The 19,532-nt window shown below is 37.5% G+C and overlaps 1 long non-coding RNA gene across 1 annotated transcript in view; it reads right to left on the minus strand.

Moving 5' to 3' along the window:
• Positions 1-18,003, minus strand: part of LOC132534283 (uncharacterized) — a 125,140-nt gene extending 107,137 nt beyond the window's left edge. Inside the window, exon 1 of the long non-coding RNA XR_009546008.1 lies at positions 17,960-18,003. This is a non-coding gene — a long non-coding RNA (uncharacterized LOC132534283). The remainder of the gene's footprint in view (positions 1-17,959) is intronic.
• Positions 18,004-19,532: the final 1,529 nt, after the last annotated feature.

Consider the following 19,532-nt stretch of genomic DNA (forward strand, 5'->3'; position numbering starts at 1 on the left):
ACGCAGTGAGCTTAACCTGCTGCGCTTCCGCCCGACTCCCTGTGGGGGGCATATTCTATGGGGAAACAATTGCAGCATCTTTAGGAAGCTTGTGAGAAGCACAGAATCTAAAACCTCACTGGTGAATCCCATAGCATCAAGAGGAGCTTCAATAAAGCCCATGAAAAAGATTTACATGGCCCAGTGCTCCAGATTCCAGATTCAGTGCCTGCACCATAAACTAGAGCTGAAGCAGTGTTCTGGTTTAAAAAAAAAAAAAAAAATCTGCAATTGAACAATACCACCAGCTGATTTGTTGCAAATGCAAATCTGAGAAGCTCTGATCAACTAAGGAAAACAACCTAAAGAAAATAGCAGTATCTTCTTTCTTCCAATTCAAAGGATGTCTTAATACTGGTTTTCTAAAAAACCATGCAAACAGTTGAAATGTTTTTGGAAACAAACAAAAGCCTTGTTATCCATATAAGATAGACGTGTTTAGAAAACCAGTTGTGGGACGTGCAGCTGGCCAATGCCTCTTAATTATATTTGATACTCTTAGGCCTGTGAGAAGTCACACTTAGCCTGATACTTCAACTTAGATTTTTTCCACTACATACAAGTTTCAAAAATGTTTATCCATTATTTCTAAATATATATTTATATTAGAACAATATACATATTGTTCCTTAGGGGCTGGCAAAACAGCTCATTTGGATAGTGCACCTGCTTGCCCCAAGAGTGACCCAGGTTCAAGTACAGTCCCGGTCATATCAGAGGATTCCTGGATGCTGTGACGTCTTCCTCTCTCTGTGTCTCTGTACCTCTATATGAGTTGTCTTAGGGTAGTGAAGTCCCAGTGAATTACAATAAAAATTATTGTTCTTTAAGAACTTTTTTTCTGCAAATTATTATTGAAGTGACACTGAACTGTAAGTTTGTGAATGTTTTATATGTACATCATTAGAAATCAGAAGGTAGGGATATATATATATATATATATATATATATATATATATATTCACATTAAGTTCACCACAAAAATTCCAACCTTATCCTTTATGGTAAAATTGACCCCCTTTTTTCCACTGTATTTATCACACCAGTTTATTATTTTTAAACATCTTTAAAAATATATTTATCATTAGACAGAGACAGAAATTGAAAAGGGAGGAGGTATAGAAAGAGGAAAAGAGGACAGAGAGACACCTGCTGGCCTGCTTCACCACTCATGAAGCTTTCCCTCTGTAGTTGGGGACCAGGGGCTTCAACCTGAGTCCTTGATAATTGTAATGTGTGCACTTAGCCATGTGTATCACCAACTGCCAATCGGCTTTAACTTACCTACATGGATCCTTTAATTCCGAATATACAGCAGGCATTGTGAGGCAGCCCATCCCATCTTCCCTCTTGTCTGAGGAGCAAATTGGAGCCGGGGGCTCGAACCGGGATCATAGTTACTCCTGTCTTTGCACCACGTGCACTTAACCTGCTGCGCTACCGCCCAACTCCCAACACATTGGTGATTTTATCCCTAGTAAAACTGACCCCATTTACCTCATTTACATATTTATCTGGCTCTTCAATTCTGATAGTAACTGGTGATGTTGCAAGGAAGCAGGAGCAAACAGGGCAAGAGGCATAGAGGTTCCCTTTAAGCTCCGCTGGTAAAGCAGGAGATGACTATCTACATAGAAGAATCACAGGGCTGGAGAGATAATGGTTATGCAAACAGACTCTCTTGCCTGAAGCTCCGAAGTCCCAGTTCAACCCCCCACATCATCATAAGCCACAGCTGAGCAGCGCTCTGGCTTTCTCTGTGTGTGTGTGTGTGTCTCTCTCTCAAAAATAAAATATTAAAAAAATATATTTAAAAAAAGTATCGCAGGAGACTAGGTCAGTCTCAAAGAGATGAGCATTTGTTGAAACAAGACAGGAACAGAAAAGACAGAGAAGGATGCAGGTTTAGTGAAGCGTAGGGGAGAAATAAAAAGCAAGACCTTTGAGTTTAAGTTTACTGTCTCCCCACTTTTATAGTGGGTTCAGAAGGTGCTAAAGCAGAGTCTTAGAGGATTAATTTTTGCCTTTATCTCTAGCAGTCAGGTGGAAAGGGAGACAGACATCTTAGCCCCTGGCCTCTCTCCCGGGCTACCTGCAAGGTGCAGGGTGCTTATGTCTTTTCTCCGGGAGCTCTAAATTTTTACAGTGCTATTTAGATCAATATTTATATTTATATATACATACATGAAGTAGAAATGAAAGAAATAATAACTTGTGGAAATAATTTTTATTGTATTTCATATATATGAAAAAGAGTCTTCTAAGATTTACTACTCTAGAGCTCTGTCCCACTAGAGAAAGATAGAAATAGGCCAGAGGTATGGATCAACCTGCCAATGTCCATGTCCAGTGGAGAAGCAATTACAGAAGCCAGACCTTCCTAACTTCTACACCTTAAGAAATAATTTTGGTTCGTACTCCCAGAGGAGGAGAAATATTAGAGGAAGATGACCAGTGGGCTCTGAATTCCAATTTCACCAGGACCCAGAGAGAGAAGAAGAAAAAAGGAAAGACATTTAGAAGTAGTAATAGGTAACTTAAAATGGAACAAAAGAAGGACCATAGGGAAAAAAAGGGAAATATATATATATATATATATAATTTTACATACAGATAGATATTTATAGAAATAATGGTCAACCTGGGGTTCAGGCAGTAGCGCAGCGGGTTAAGCGCACATGGTGCAAAGCACAAGGACCAGCGTAAGGATCCCAGTTCAAGCCCTCAGCTCCCCACCTGCAGGGGAGTGACTTCACAGGAGGTAAAGCAAGTCTGCGGGTGTCTGTCTTTCTCTCCCCCCTCTATCTTCCCCTCCTCTCTCCATTTCTCCCTGTCCTATCCAGCACTGAACGACATCAACAATAACAATAATGACCACAACAAGGCTACAACAAGGACAAATAATAATAATAATAGTCAACCCATATCTGGGAACTTGGGATAATCACTGCAGTTGAATGGGGAATGGGGACACAGAACTCTGGTGGTTGGAACCTTGTGGAATTGTACCCCTGTTATTATGTAATTTTGTAAATCACTAATACAAAAAAAGCTATTGTCCTCTACTACCAATCTATATATTTACTACCCTTGTATAGTAATTAAAAAGCAAAAGACTTCTGAGTTCGGCTTGGTGCTGGTTTAAGACAAATCGTAGGTTTATTACATTGAGGTACTGCAATACAGAAAGGTATTATTCAGGCAAAGCAAGATAAGCAAAGTGGCAAATGTAAGACTAGGCCAGGCCCATGCGTCCATAAGGTAAGTTACCAGAATTCAGTTACAGGTCCTGGGAGAAGCGGCCACGGCAGTCCTTGGGAGGGGAGCACAGGAGGAGAGAGGCAGGAAAAGAGACTCACTGCAGTGTTTGGGTCCCCAAGTTCAGGGCCAGGCAGCTGTGGGTCCCTGGGGAGCAGAGCAGCTTCTGTGATCAATCACAGCTGTCAGTTGTCGATTGTATGCTAATTACGCTTGTCAGCCTCAACCATATGCTAATTACGTCCCCAAATCTGCGCAGTGTCACAAAGCTCTTTTGGTTTTTTAATCTTTGAATTTGGAAAGTGCTATCTATTTTCTTTAGCAGGTCAAATTTCTTCTAAGTCTGATGAAGACATGATGGAAATATTCTTACAATTTATCTGCTTCGTTCCCGTTAATCACTTTCCATACTTTTTCTCAGACTTGAGTTCCTGAAACTTCTGCTATTAGGTATCTTGGTGCAAATCTCTTTGCATTTAGATAAACAGGTTTGTATATTTCTTTGTTTTTGAAGGTGATTTTCAATGAAGGGGGGCAGTGAAATTTTTGAATGGTTGGGTTACAAAATGAAAACTGTTGTTCTGTTTTCTTTTAACTTCACAAGCTTAAATTTTCAGTTCTTTTCTACCTTGCGGGGATTTTTCAGCCATTATTTCTTTGAATAACTTTTCTGTTTCCTTCAGTCTCAATTCCTTTTCTGAGGACCCATCATCATTATGTTAGCATTCCTAATGGAGTCAGACCATTCTCATAGTGTTTATCTTCTGATTTATTATTTCATCTTATCTCCTTCTCTTTTCCACCTGAATCGTTTATAGGATGTTATCTTTAATTTCACTGTTTTGTTCTTCATTTGGTTTACTTTTTTAATAACTCTCTATAGCACTCTTTATCTCACTTATTGAATTTTTTCCCTAGTTGTTTTCTTTTTATCTTTTTAAGTCAAAACACTACTTAGTTGCAGCTTAGTGGTATCAGGGACTGAATTTAGGACCTTGGAGCTCTAGGCATGAAAATCTTTCTCTGTTTCTTTCTTTCTTTTAGATTTATTCATTAATGAGAAAAAAAGGAAGGAAGAAAGAGAGAAAGAAATAAAAAAGAAAGAAAGGAAGAAAGAAAGAGAAAGACAGAAATATATGTGATGCCAGGGACTGGACTTGGAACCTCATATTTGAGTGTCCAACCCTTTATCCACTTTACCACTTCCTGGGCTGCCAATGTCTATTTTCTGTTTGTTAATTTTGTTTTGAACCTCATTGTATTACTTTCCAGGACTTTGTTGTATCATGATTTTATATTACTTTAACTTGAATTTCTGAATTTTCTTCTGCTTGTGTTTAAAATAATTAAAATAATTATTAAAACAATAATGTTAATATTTTAACTTTAAAGAAAGATACAGAAAAAAAAGACCAGAACACTTTTCAGCTCTGGTTTATGGTGGTGCTGAGAGCTGAACCTGGGACTTTTGGTAGCTTAACCATTATGCTATCTCCTCAATCCTAATTTTTGAACTTTCTATATGATAGGGACATAAACATCTTTCTGAATGCTGAGTCCTTGGGAGTCATTCTTTATGATACCATATTCCCTTGAAGTGTAAGATTGTTTTGTATTATATATTTTTGTCTCTTCCTGTTGCTACTGTAAATTTCGTTATTATCTTTATTGTTTGTGTTAGCAATTTAGAGTTGAACTGCTTATCACTTAATTCTCCAGCAGGTGGTGCTGTGGCTTTACTTGATTTGACTATTTACTTATTCCGGGTTTCCATTCATGCGTAGACCAGTATTCCTGTTTGTTAGGTCAGCAAGGCTGGAAAGGGGATAGAGACGGTTTATTGCTGTTTTACATATGCCAGAGGGAAGACCCTGATACATGTTCATATTATTACTGATATCCCTCCTCTCTGGGCTCGCAGATCTGGGAGTTGACTATCCGTTTGATGATTGTGCAATTCAGAATATTAATACTGTTTCTGAAAAGGTCTGAGTTGTAGTCAGAGAATTTTTTTTTTAATTTTTTTTTATTTAAGAAAGGATTAACAAAACCATAGGGTAGGAGGGGTACAACTCCACACAATTCCCACCACCCAATCTCCATATCCCACCCCTTTCCCTGATAGCCTTCCCATTCTCTGTCCCTCTGGGAGCATGGCTCTGAGTTCTATTCAAGCTGGCTAATCCAGTATCTAAAACAGCATCACAAGAGCCTGCAGGGAGGGCCCCCCAACACCTCATCTGCACTATTCCAGCCTTTAGGTCCATGATTGTTCAACAATTTGTTTGGCTTTGTATGTTAACTCTCTTTTCAGCCACCAGGTTCCGGATGCCAACAAGATGCCGACCAGACTTCCCTGGACAGACGACCCCACCAATGTGTCCTGGAGCTCCGCTTCCCCAGAGCCCTTCCCCACTAGGGAAAGAGAGAGGCAGGCTGGGAGTATGGATCCACCTGTCAACACCCATGTTCAGCAGAGAAGCAATTACAGAAGCCAGACCTTCCACCTTCTGCAACCCACAACGACCCTGGATCCATGCTCCCAGAGGGATAGAGAATGGGAAAGCTATCAGGGGAGGGGATGGGATATGGAGATCGGGTTATGGGAATTGTGGAACTGTACCCCTCTTATTCTATGGTTTTGTTGATGTCTCCTTTCTTAAATTAAAAAAAAAAAAACAGCATCTGGCAGGCTGGTAAAATTGAAGATCAATTTAATAATATGCACACATGAGATTATAAGACTTCACCTCAAGAACTAGGGAAAATGGGAGAATGTGGGTTATAAAGGAAAGAGGAGGGGTGTCACATGACTAATGTTTAAAAGAGTAGCCCCCCCTTTTTTTCTCCAGATAGGTAATTTTCTACAGATAATTCTACATTCGGATCATAGCCCCAGTCTTTGTTCTTATAGATAGTTAGAGAGTAGCAATTACTTCTCTGGGATAGTCCAGAGCTATTCCTTAGCCCAGAAGACCTCAACTGACAAATTCTAAGAATCTTAGGGAATCTTGTTCTAAGTGCCTTCAGTAACATTTTTTAACTAAGTGAAAAATATTTTGGAATGCCTTAAAGCATACAACAACCACACACACACGTTCTACCTTTATTTTACAATAACCATTTTTTTATTTTGTAATTCTGGTAGTGACTTTCCTAATAGCCAAGAATCAATAATTTTTCTAAATTTTGTTTTAGGAAAAAAATATCACATCCTGTTCCTGAAATGATAAGGGCTATAGTAATTTTAGGATGGTAGGTTAGGAGAGTAGAAGATTTAGATATTCTACTTGTTTCAACTTTGTCATTAATTACTTGCATGCCCTCTGACAAGTCAGTCATATAACCCCCATTTCTGTGTCTGTAAAATCATTACTGGACTAACTCTAACTGATTTCTTTGCTCAAGCACTGAGGATGGACAACTCAAGATCTGGTACCAACAATCTCCCATCGGGGACAAGATTAGAGGACACAGTGCAGAGCTTCTTTGTGATGCTACAATGAAGCCCATGGCTTTCTTGATATTAAAAGGGAATAAAAGAGAACTCTGCCAGCATCTACTAACCATGAATTTATGCAGCAGTGACAGTTTTTTTTTCCTATTAATAGATGCAGATGCCCAGGGGCTTACCATTTTCCTACTAGCTTAATAAGGAGAAAAAGATTGAAGGGGAGGCAGACAGAGATGCCTAATTGCATAGCCAGCAGCTATTGCTGTGTTGCTCACAGGAGCAAACTCAAAAGGAAGAGAAAAGGCAAGATGGCAATTCAGCATTGCCCATGCTAGTATGCTATCCCCAAAGGAAATGACAATCAAGTCATTCCGATCTGTTTTGGTGCATCTCTTGGAGCACATTTAATTAAAAACCCAGATGAACTTTCACTCAACAATGGGCATGCCCAGAGATAAAAAACAAAGCTGAAGCTATATTGAGCTTCTGAATACTTACTACAAAAATATAGCACTGTATATACATACATGAAGCTCAGTTTCCTTAGACTTGTGAAACCATCATGGTTTTCAACTGAGAAAGTTTTTAGGCCTTTCTATATGGTTTCATGGACATCTGAACATAGGAAACTTGTGAGAGTCAAAGGTAAATATAAAGTCAGATAGCACCTTGTATATATTTATAGCTTTGCTTTTTCCCCTCATTTCATCTCTAAACTAAGTAAGTTTCTCTCACATTTAAGCTCCCTGAAAGTTAACCTTTTATTCTTCAAATAATCTGTTCCTAGTAGGGGAAAATAAGACTCTAAAAGTAGCATATAAATTAAGAAGAAGTTGAAAGTTAAATAAAAGAGGCCAAGTCATGCACACTGAATGAATTAATCTTTAAACAACCTCTTCACTAAAGATGACATTCCACAAAGACCATTAGAAGGATAGTTACTAAGAACTATTCTGATATCACAAGCAATATCTTAATAAACCACATAGCATAGAATCAAATCTATGCCCAGCCAGGAATTAATTATTCAATAATTGAAAATTAAATATTGCTCAGCTGTTGTTAAAAATGATGACGTCATTTCCTTTGCCTCATCTTGGATGGAACTTGAAGAGATAGTGTTAAGTGAGATAAAAAAAATGAAAAGGATTAAGTACCAGATGACTGTATTCATGGGTGCAACTTAAGAAACAAGGATAGAAATAGAAAACACAGTGAAACTTGGACTGTGTTTGACTTAGTATACCAAAGCAAAGGACTCTGAGGAAGGAAGAGAGCTAGGAACTGACCACCTAGTTCATGATGGTAAAGGATTTAAGTTGGGGGTGAAAGTGTTTTGCAGACACCTATCACAGGGAGGTGAAAAATTGTACACATTTGTCAACACCTGTACTGTAATCCATTAACCCCACTATACTAAAGGAAAAAACAAAGCATTAACCATATTTTGAGTTAGTTTTCTTTTTTTAAATTTATTTGTTTATTAATGAGAAAGATAGGAGGAGACAGAAAGAACCAGACATCATTCTGGCACATATGCTGCTGGGGATTGAACTCAGGACCTCCTGCTTCAGAGTCCAAAGCTTGATCACTGTGCCACCTCCCAGACCACTTGAGTTAGTTTTCTGCTAGAGGCTGAGCATATAGGAATGAAAAGTTAACTGCCTTAAGCAAATTAGTAAGGAAACATAATTGATGTTTACATACAAATAACAAAACCTTCTCTGGCTAACCACTTATACTTTCCCAGAGGGGAAATCTGTAGTTAGAGTCACAAAGGCTTGAGGTAAGTTACATCTACTGTAACTCTGATAAAAATTTAGTGCAAAACCAAGAGATTTGCCTCAGACCAAAAAGTCAAGGCAGGATTCATAGAGGTCATACTACCTTCACAAGCTGATGTTCTTTAAGGTGAAGTCATTGTCAACTTTATAAACTATTGTTAAATTGTTACCAAAAACAGTCGTCTCAACTTACCTCCAGCAGTCAACTATGAGTCCATATAGTTCTACTTTTTAATGAAATATACAAAACTTTGTCATGTCAATCTGCTGGGCATGAAAATATAAACCATTATGGTTTCACTCTGTACTTTTCTGTGTCATACAAGGGTTGTGCTTAATTTTTTTCATATTTAATTTTGCCTTCTGTCATCTCTGTTCGTATATATTGCCTATTTTTCAATTGCACGGTTCATATATTTTTCTATGTGTTGTAGAACAGTCATTATGAACCCTTCATATATTTTACAGATGATAAAGCAGCAAATAACTCCACAATCTCAGTGACTAAGAACATCAATATATATTATTTGGCTTGACACAAATTCTGCCTCAGGTTTAGGCAAAGAACTTTAGGAACTTAAGTTCTTTGAATTTGAATTCTTTTTTCTTAGTAAAGTCAGGAAAGAAAAATGGGAAGTTATCTATAAATCACTCAAGATTCATTATCAATAGTCATATTGTTCTTGTTACTACAAAGTGGTTAAGGAGTGTAGAGTAATATAAAACATTTCACAAACATGCTGTATTATTTAAAATCTGTCTAAATAGAAAGATTAAAAATATATAATATTGGGCTGAGAAGATAGTCCCAGTGTTCCCACAACAGACCTTTAAGCATTCTGAGGCTCAGAGGTCACAGGTTCAGTCCTCAGAACCACCATTTCTCTGGGGAAAAGAATACTATCAGTTATTAAATAAGTTATAAAATATAACAAGTTTAGTATGAAAAATTATTTCCTTTAATAAAATTATTTCTCCTTGATTATTGAGCTCTGAGTTTAACAAGCCCATATGAGAAGTTACATTAATCATTTAATTTTTGTTTCTCATTGCTGAGGCTTCACCACAACTGGGCCAACATTTTCACAGAGAGAGAGAGAGAGACAGAGTGAGAAAGGGAACACTGTCACAACACCAAAGTTCCACCCAGTGCAGTAGAAGTCAGGCTTGGACCTAAGATACATACAGGGCAAAGCAGACACACTCCCAGAGAAGCTGTCTTCCTAATCCCCAACAATGAGTTGTAAAATCATCATGGCACTGGAGGCCAATTTGTTTATGACTTGTGGTATTTTTACATGTGAAAGTACTCGGGTTCCTAGTATATGTTTTCCCAGTAAATTTGTAAAAGCTTTCTTTCTTTCTTTCTTTTCAGATAGAGACAGATAATGGGATGGGGGGAGAGATAGGGTAGTGAAATACCTGCTTAAGTGCTCACATTACAGTGCTCAAGAAGGCAGGTTTGTTGTCATTATTTTAACTTTGAAACTCAACAAATTGTCTTTTAACATAAGCTATCCGATAATTGTTTGACTGGATGTATTCTGGGTTTAATTCTGAAATTTTTTTCAGCCTCTAAAATGTATTATTCCTGTCTTTGTTATAGGTACCTCATCAGACTATCAGAACTCAAACCTCCGTGAGACTTACTCTTACCTGACATAAACTGATTTCCAGCTTTTACATTTGGGGCTGTACTTTGAGAGAAACATTTCCACATCATTAATCTATCTTCTGTAGTGTTAAGTGTGCTGTTTAACCTGTCTTTGGAGTTATCTTTTGTTTTAGTGACTGCATTCATTTCTTGAAACATTGTTTAATTTCCTTTCAAATCTGTTCTAGCCTTAGTTGTATTTCTTGGTCAAGTTCCTGTTCCTCTCCTTAATAAGTTAAACATTTATTTAATCACTGAAATTAATTTTCTTTAAAAACAGACACCTCTCTTTCTATTTAGTGTGCCTTTTTGTTTCCGCATCTTAAAAGTTCACATGCCTAAAATCACTGCATGACCAGCGCATGCTGTTTTTATGCCTTATCACCAATGTTCGATTGGCATTTGTTTTATAAATATTTATTGTGTGCTTGCAATCACTTGGTTTGAATTCAAGGAGATATTGTAAGGGCTGTTTTCAGGCTGGATTACTTAATGACTTATATTTTCCTCAGCTAAGTGACTTGTCACGTAAGATCGTGATACTTAATCTTAATTTTAGAGTTTCTTAGGACTATGCAGGGTATATATTCCTGGTTCCTTTCTTTTATCAGTTCACTCATAGTTGGGAACTAAGAAACAAAGAAAGAAATGGAAAGCACAAAATGAAACCTGAGTTATCTATGGTATATTATAACAAAGCAAAGGACTCTGTTGGGGAGAGAGAAGACGGGAGCCAAGATGATGGTGTAGGGATCCAAGGCAGAGTAGTGGGATAGGACTGGGTTAGATGATAGGAATGGTACACAGCCACTGGCCACAAATAGATGAAAGACTTTACCCATGTCTCAGCAACTCTCCTGTAAACCACTATTTCCTCAGTAAATGTTTTTAAGTAAAAAAAAAAAAAAAAAAAAAATCAAGTTTAGAGTCCAGCTATTTGCCAATCCATGCCTTATTGTCTGTGCTAAAAAAATTAGTAGAAATGTCATTTTTAGTTAACAATCAAGTTCCTCATCTAATATACAGATTAAATAATAATGTATTTTGCAGGGAGGTTGTGGGGGTGTGGTGGAGCCTGGCAGAGCTTGACCTGAGAGGTGAGTTCACCTGGTAAGTCTCCCTCTCTACGGAGGGGTTGAGCAAAAAGGGGAACAAAAGGTTGGTGGCCATGTAAGTCTTCCCTCCCCCACAAAAACATCCTGCATCTTCCCATAGGAGCCCAACATTCCCTAAAGACTTAAGTCTGCTTCACCCTATATTCCCTGCTACTATGGCCTGTCCCTTTATTATCTACATATCAATCTTCTGCTTTGTCTTACAAATGACTAAAGGTCTCCTTCCAAATTCCCAACAGGGCATTGCTAATCCTGCCAGCTGAACCCCTAGCAACAGTTGCTGGAGAGGTCCATACCATTCCTGGCCCCCTTCTCCACCCCTTTCCTAACCATGTATGGTATTGTCAAGCCACTCCCGTTTCTGTTTTGTTTCTTCCATGTCCCGAGTGGGAGAAGGGCAGGTGTGCAGACCGAGAGGCTGGCCATTGTGGTTGGCACCACGTGGCTTAACCAGGTGTGCTTGCTCCCGACTATGGGGAGTTGGAATGAATAAAGATTTGTATTGTTTTGCTTAGTTCCTGGGTTATCTCTCCCTCTCGTGCGACGCTAACCCGACAGTGCTTCAAGAGATTTTTATGAGGACTAAATAACTTCATAGAAATGAAATGGAGTTTATAAAGGATAAAACACTTTAAAAGAAAAATTTTTATAAGGAAAATTTTTGATTTTTACTATGGGCAACATTTTAAGCTTACAAGATGCATAGATTACAATATTGATAGTTTAACATTTATTTTTAATTGTATTATATAAAAGAGGCTGTCAACATTGAGATGATAATCTGTCACCTTTTGTGGGAGAGTGAATTTCATCAGGACTACATCTTGACTATCATTTATAAATATTTACTTACATCTTCTCCCTTTCATTGTAACAATGACTAATCATGTATCACCTAGTCTTGCTTATAGGAGAGATTTAAGGAACACTGAATCATTTTAAATGATTGAAGGTTTGAGATTACAGAAAGATGAATATTTTCAAAAGAGGTACTTGTGAAAAAATGCTGCCCATGTTTGAAATTTTGTAATCTAAGATATAAAATATTTCTGCTCAAAGTTCTTACTCCAGTCCCTACAACTTTGCATTAAATGAAATATTAGTACAGATACTCCTTTCTAGCAAGAAAAAAATTTGAAGAGGTACATTTTTTTCCACATGTCACAACCAGCTAATAGAGAGAAATGACTTTGAACATTCTCTGCATAGAAACATCCCTGTGACTCTGAGTAGAAATGACTTTCAAATTGAGGTAACTACTTGTCTTTTTTTCAGACCTTTTAGGTTGATGATAACTTTGTAGAATGCCTTGAGATTGATCCATAATGTAATTTATGGTCAATGGTAAACTAAAAAGTTCACTAAGTTTAATTATTTCTAAACAACTTGTTAAAGAGAGAATAGTTGAAAGTAAGAGATAGTTTGTTAGACATAATTTCAATGGCAGAGAACATTTAAACTAAACTGTTTACAGGTTTCTATGCTCATTTCCTAGTGATGTCATTTTTTTATCTTTCCCAATATATGAGTATATATATTTCCCAATATGCATAAGTATAAACTACATTATAAACTGCATATTTTCCTATACAAAGATATTCACCTTTTCTTACAAAAAATAGAACGACCATGGTAACATGACCTAATGCCATTTTTCTATAAATAAATTATTAAACTATACTAATAGCTTTGTTATCCAAAGCAAAATGACAGTGTCACTCATAGTTGTTCAGTACATGTGGCTATTTGTGATACATATTGACATGTTTTGTAATGAAGTATAGGGAACAAAAATGATGCACATATTAATTTCATAGATATTGCTAAACCTCACTTCAAAAGGTCCATGCTACTCTTTACACTTATGAGGAACTAAAAAGGGGCTTTTTCTTCCTGAAAGGTATCCTCATACCAAATAAAATATGGCTATGGAGGGAAGGAGTTACCTATAGCCACAAATAATTCTTTACAGCAGCAGGATGTATTACAATTTAATTTAGCCCTACCTACAGGGAGATGGCATTGACCCTGCATGCTGCAGTGTAATTTCTCACATCCTCTTCCCATGCCATTCGCATGCCCAGGGTGTTACCAGTGTTCTAGGCCCGAATACAAGAAATGGAATTGAAACAGACCATGTGACTTCCAGGGTCCTCATCTTAGGTTTGATTTCATTTACCAGAGTGGCTCACAGAACTCAGAGAAACATTTTTATTTTACAGATCACCATTTTATCATAGGATAAACTCAGTCACAGCTAGATAAAAAACATATTGCAAAGGATAAGGAAACTATGCAAAGCTTTTTATACCTTCTCCACAGGCACCACTCCTTCCTAGAATCCACAGCTTTACAAACCAAGAAGATCCTTGAACCTGCTTCTTTGATTTTAAATATAGGCTTTACTGCATAGAGATTATTGATTAAGTTATTAGTCATTTCCCATCTTTGGAAATCTAGTGGGTGGGACTGAAAGTTGCAATCTTCATCACTTACCTGATTCTCCTGTCCGTCTGCTTCAAAGACTATGGATTCTATTTTACTACTTATTAAAAAAGATTTATTTTATTACATCACAGAGTTTCACATAACACAGAGTAAGAGGAGCAAGACAGTATTACTCCAACACATGTGGTACCAGGCACTGAACAGATAACAGCCAGTGTGCAACAAATCCAAAGGTTTTACCAGTTGAGCCATTTCTCCAGCCACGACTTTACTACTTTTAATTTATCCTTCAAGCAACAAAAAACGAAAACCTAAATGATGTTAAACCAGACATAGTGAGTACTCATTTATTATTGAGAGACTGAAAGTAAGACTAGTGCCTTCATTTAATGGCAATTTAAGCATAACCAAATGATTATATTTACATCTGCAAGTTTACATATTATTCTTCAAAAGATTTTTCAAAATCATGGGTATACACAATGTAAATTAAACAGTTGTTGAATAAGGAGAGACAGACTCTTCAAAATGCTAAACTAATTTTTTTAAAGCTAAGAATAGCTCTGATACTTAGAGACAAAAAGACATTTGTGCAAGCGATGATTTTCTGGCTTTTTTATTGACTGATATTATAACAGAGAAAGTCAGTTGACAGTGTATAGTGAGTTCAGGTGATGAAGGCTTTCTAAATATATTTCGCGTTTCCCTTGAAAAGCAATTCACATTTTAGAAGAACTGGCTATAAATAAGCATTTCTATAACATTTTACCTACTTTGAAGTTTTGTAACATTATTTGCAACAAATGGCTGCATAGAAAAGTATCACAATTGCTGGGAGTCGGGACGTAGGGCAGCGGGTTAAGTGCAGGTGGCATGAAGCACAAAGACCGGCGTAAGGACCCCAGTCCAAGCCCCCGGCTCCCCACCTGCAGGGGAGTCGTTTCACAAGTGGTGAAGCAGGTCTGCAGGTGTCTGTCTGTCTCTCCCCCTCTCTGTCTTCCCCTCCTCTCTCCATTTCTCTCTGTCCTATCCAACAATGACATCAATAAAAACAACAATAAAACAACAAGGGCAACAAATGGGAATAAATAAATATTTTGAAAAAAAAAAAAAAGAAAGATAATTATCGCAACTGCAAGTTTCTAAGCATTACATAAGCTGCTAAATAACTTTCACAGCGAAAGTTCTTAATAAAAAAAGTTTGAACTTAGACTGTATTGAGTAGGCTACATCTCATCAAACCTTATAATTTTATTTTATAATCTAAAACACTAAGTGAAATTTATTTATTTTTTTCCCTCCAGGGTTATTGCTGGGTCTTGGTGCCACTGCTCCTAAAGGCTATTTTTTCCCCATTTGTTGCCCTGGTGGTTCTTTTTTTTTATTGTTGTTTTGGTTATTATTATTGTTGTTGCTGTCATTGTTGTTGGATAGGACTGAGAGAAATGGATAGAGGAGGGAAAGACAGAAAGGAGAAGAGAAAGACAGACACCTGCAGACCTGCTTCACCGCTTGTGAAACAATTCTCCTGCAGGTGGGGAGCCGGGGGCTGGAACCAGGATCCTTGAGCGGGTCCTTGCGCTTCCCGCAAAGTGCGCCTAACCCACTGCGCTACCCCTTGACCTCCCTTAAGTAAAATTTAAATAGAAATTCTCAAGCTGGGGGCTGGGCGATAGCACAGCAAGTTAAGCACACGTGGCACAAAGTGCAAGAACCGGCATAAGGATCCCGGTTCGAGTCCGGCTACCCATCTGCAGGGGAGTTGCTTCACAAGCGGTGAGGCAAGTCTTCAGGTGTCTGTCTTTCTCTCTTCCTGTCTTCCCCTCCTCTCTCAATTTTTCTCTGTTTTATCCAACAACAACAACAGCTATAACAACAATAACAAACACATCAAGGGCAACAAGATGGGAAAAATGGCCTCCTTGAGTAGTGGATTCATAGTGCTGACACTGAGCCCCAGTGGTAACCTGGAGGCAAAAATATATATATATCTCAAGCTACTGTTACAAAGACAGCACCCATCCCCAAAAGATGCTGATACTATTTGATTAAATTTAAAGCAGTATTCATATTTCACAGGAAATGAATAGGGGACTGATTTGTCAGAGCAGATTCATAGGAATCACGTTTAACCAAAAGAGTAAATATCTCTATTCATAATTTTTATTTGTGTCCTTAATATTGCATCCCTTCTACCTTTGTAAATTTACTTCTTGAATTTTTTTTTTCACCTCAGCTCTTGGGGTTTATGATTCCTTACTTTAAAAGTTTAACTAGCAGCTGTTTCTTTACTTTAACAGTATATATTTTAAAAGTCTAAGTAGAGTCGGTAAACCCTCAGCTGGATTCACGAAGAAAAAAGGGAGGACTCAAACCCACAGGGTCGACATGAAAGTGGAAAGCAACCGTAGATACTTGAGGAAGACCAATAATCATGAGCACTGACTACACCGTGTGCCACAAAAGACAGGCTGATACATCTTCAGATCATACAAACTCTTAACACCGATTCAGGGAGAAATAGAAACCTTGAACAGACTAATTACAATCAAGAAAAACTGGAACATAATCAAGAGCTTCCCACAAACCCAAAGCCCAGAAGCAGATGGTTTTACCACTGAGTTTCAGCAGACATTTAAAGATAAGCTATTATCCATCCTTTTCATGTTCTTCTCCCCATCACAACCCCTCCCCCCCAATAAAAAAGTAAAATAAGGGAATGCTTCCAATTAGGCAAGGAAAAGATATCATGGGATTCTAAGTATTCAAAATACCACTGGAAATGTGTGAGTAAGAGATTGCAGGCCAAATGCTTTTGTAGAGGATGCTGACACTCTGGTGGCAATGAGGTGGGCTGTCACCTGGTTTTTTAGAGGTGTGAATATGCAGCCTCTTGAAAAAATTTCTTCAATTAAGAAAACTATACTAAGAAAGAACAAATTTGTTTTAAAAAAAAGTTGTTTTTAACTTGAAAAATTAACATTTTTAAAAAAATTTATAAAAAGGAAACATTGTCAAAACCATAGGATAAGAGGGGTGCATTCATATCTATGACTAGCCTTTTCCATGTGTTCTTTTGATGGAGGTATAATGGAAGCCAAAGGCTCTCAGAATCGTTGTAAGAAAAACAAAGAAGGGGCTGACTTGTAAAGAGGTGGCACAAACATGTTTCTCAGAAAGCCAGTACATCATCTCTGAAGCTTTAATACCTATCTCAGATATGCCTAGAAATACTAATGTCTTAAAATATAGAATATGTTGTTGTATGCTTTACATTGGGTTGTTCTAGCTCTCCCCCGCCAAGAAAACTGGATCAGTCCTGCTAGTTTCACAGGCCGCTTGGCCCCGCCCCTAGGAACCCCGAGAGAGTGCCAGGGTTCCAGAGTTCGAGAGTTGCAGAGTGAGAGAGTTCTTGTTGCGGCCGGGGGAAAGAGGCAGCAGAGTTCTGTTTGGTGATTAGTTTGTCTTAGTTTATAAATCGTTGTTCCTGAATAAAGAAATACAGCTTCCCTGCCCAGCCGTATGTCTCTGGTCGTCTGTTACCCACCTGTGAAGCTAGCCCGGCCAGCTGGAGCCTCCGAATTTTTAACAACAATATGTAACATCTTTTCTACTTTTGAGTCAGGTTCCCTAGAAACAGATTCAAATTTTTATTTTTGTACCTGAGAAAGATTTTTCTAAGGGAGTATTTTCAAGAAAGCCTCTAAAGGGATCCTTTACTTTTATTTATTATTTATTATTATTTTTTTACCTTCAGAAGGATTAGAATAGTAAATGACTAGGGAGTCGGGCGGTGGCGCAGCAGGTTAAGCACAAGTGGCGCAAAGCGCAAGGACCGGCATAAGGATCCCGGTTCGAGCCCCCGGCTCCCCACCTGCAGGGGAGTCGCTTCACAGGTGGTGAAGCAGGTCTGCAGGTGTCTATCTTTCTCTCCCCCTCTCTGTCTTCCCCTCCTCTCTCCTTTTCTCTCTGTCCTATCCAACAACAACAACATCAATAACCACAAGAATGTTAAAACAACAAGGGCAACAAAAGGGAAATAATAAAAAATGTTATATAAAAAAAGAATTCCTAGAATATTAAATGACTATCAACTACAGTTGGTAATAGATCACTTACTTTAGTACTCTGAGCTTGTGTAGTCAACCTTCCAACTGTCAATAGTTTGCTTTTTTTTTTTCCACCCCCAGAAAATATAGCTACTTACCCAGTTATGGCAATTTCACTAAGTACTGTGGTTATCTTTTACCTGGAATAAATGAGAAGCACAGCATTTTAGATTCAACTCAATAACAGCCATTATCAAATAGTTTGATTTACTAGAGAGATTTATATTTAAAAAAAAACCAAAAACAGAACATGAAGTATAATTCAGACAGCATTTGAGAAGGAGAAGACACAAGTAAAAGTCTGTGTTGTCTTACTTTTGGTGATGTTCTAGGAATTAACTGAAAACACATGGTAGTTTTATTCTAATAGTGGAAGGGATGAACTCAATGACTGTGAAGAACAAACAACTAACTTCCTGCCAAAGACTGCTACCGGGATTAAGCTTTTCTCGAGAGATTTATAGAAGTTGAGTTTCTAACTATATTATCTCTAAGTCATGTTCTTCCTATAACCATGCTTAAAATGTGGCCTTTTTCTTTTTCACAGAAATTTTTTACTTAACATAAGTAGTGTGATGTGATTTTCTGTAACATGCATTCTAAATCAACATTATTGGGGAGCAATTTATCAGTCTTTTCAGAACACAGTCCCCCAAAATGCAACTGTATCTATAATTATAACTTGGGCATTATATATGAAACACAGGGAATTAAGTATATATTCTCTTTCCAAAGTCAACACATGTATGTCTAATAATATATATTTATTATTCACCTGTTTAATTCAGGACAAGTTAACTGAACATTCTAGAATTCTAACTGTGCTTAATTTTATCCACCGTATTTAAATATGCATCTAATGATTTAGACTATTTCTGCAAAAGGCTTTAATAATTCTTCCTCAATGAAATTGTTTTAAAGATCAACTTGTTGAGCTTTCAAGCTTTTATATCTTTTCAAAGTAATAATTGGCTTTATGACTCTTGCCACTGAACTGTGTAGGTGGGAGTAATCTGTACAAGTTTTCCAAGGAACTAGAAATAATCAGACACCAGTGTCTATGTTCCCTCTTAAGATCATTATTTAAGTTTGCATACAACAAAAGCTACTTTTCTTAATTTAATAGTATTCAATTCACCAAAGCCATGAAAATTCATTAGCATATTGCTGAGAATGAAAAATCCGAGATCATCATTCAGGTTCAAGTCACATCTGTTCTCTGAAGTAGAATAATATCTCTTTCAGTCCTGTGCCGAGCCGAGCTATTGCTTGAGCACCTGCTGAATACTAAACCCAAGACATTCTTTCAAAGCTAACTGTCAGTGTGGCTTATCGAAGAAATATTGTATGTTAGTTCACATACTAAATATAGTATGTTAGTTCACATACTAACATGAAGAATTGACCTGATTAGGTAAATAGAAGGGATGCCATTAAGATTCACCTCCCCCATCTCACACACACACACACACACACACACACACACACACACACACACACACACACACACACATACACACACACACACACAGAGAACCTAATTTACTTAGGTAAAAATTTGGATTACTAGAAGCAAATCAAAATACGAAGTCAATTTTGAACCTTCGGAAGTACACTAGATATCCCCTGTACAGTATTTTATACGTAATAATATATATTAAGTTTATAATA

This window comes from Erinaceus europaeus, chromosome 18 (assembly GCF_950295315.1).
Source record: "Erinaceus europaeus chromosome 18, mEriEur2.1, whole genome shotgun sequence".
Taxonomy (NCBI): Eukaryota; Metazoa; Chordata; class Mammalia; order Eulipotyphla; family Erinaceidae; genus Erinaceus; species Erinaceus europaeus.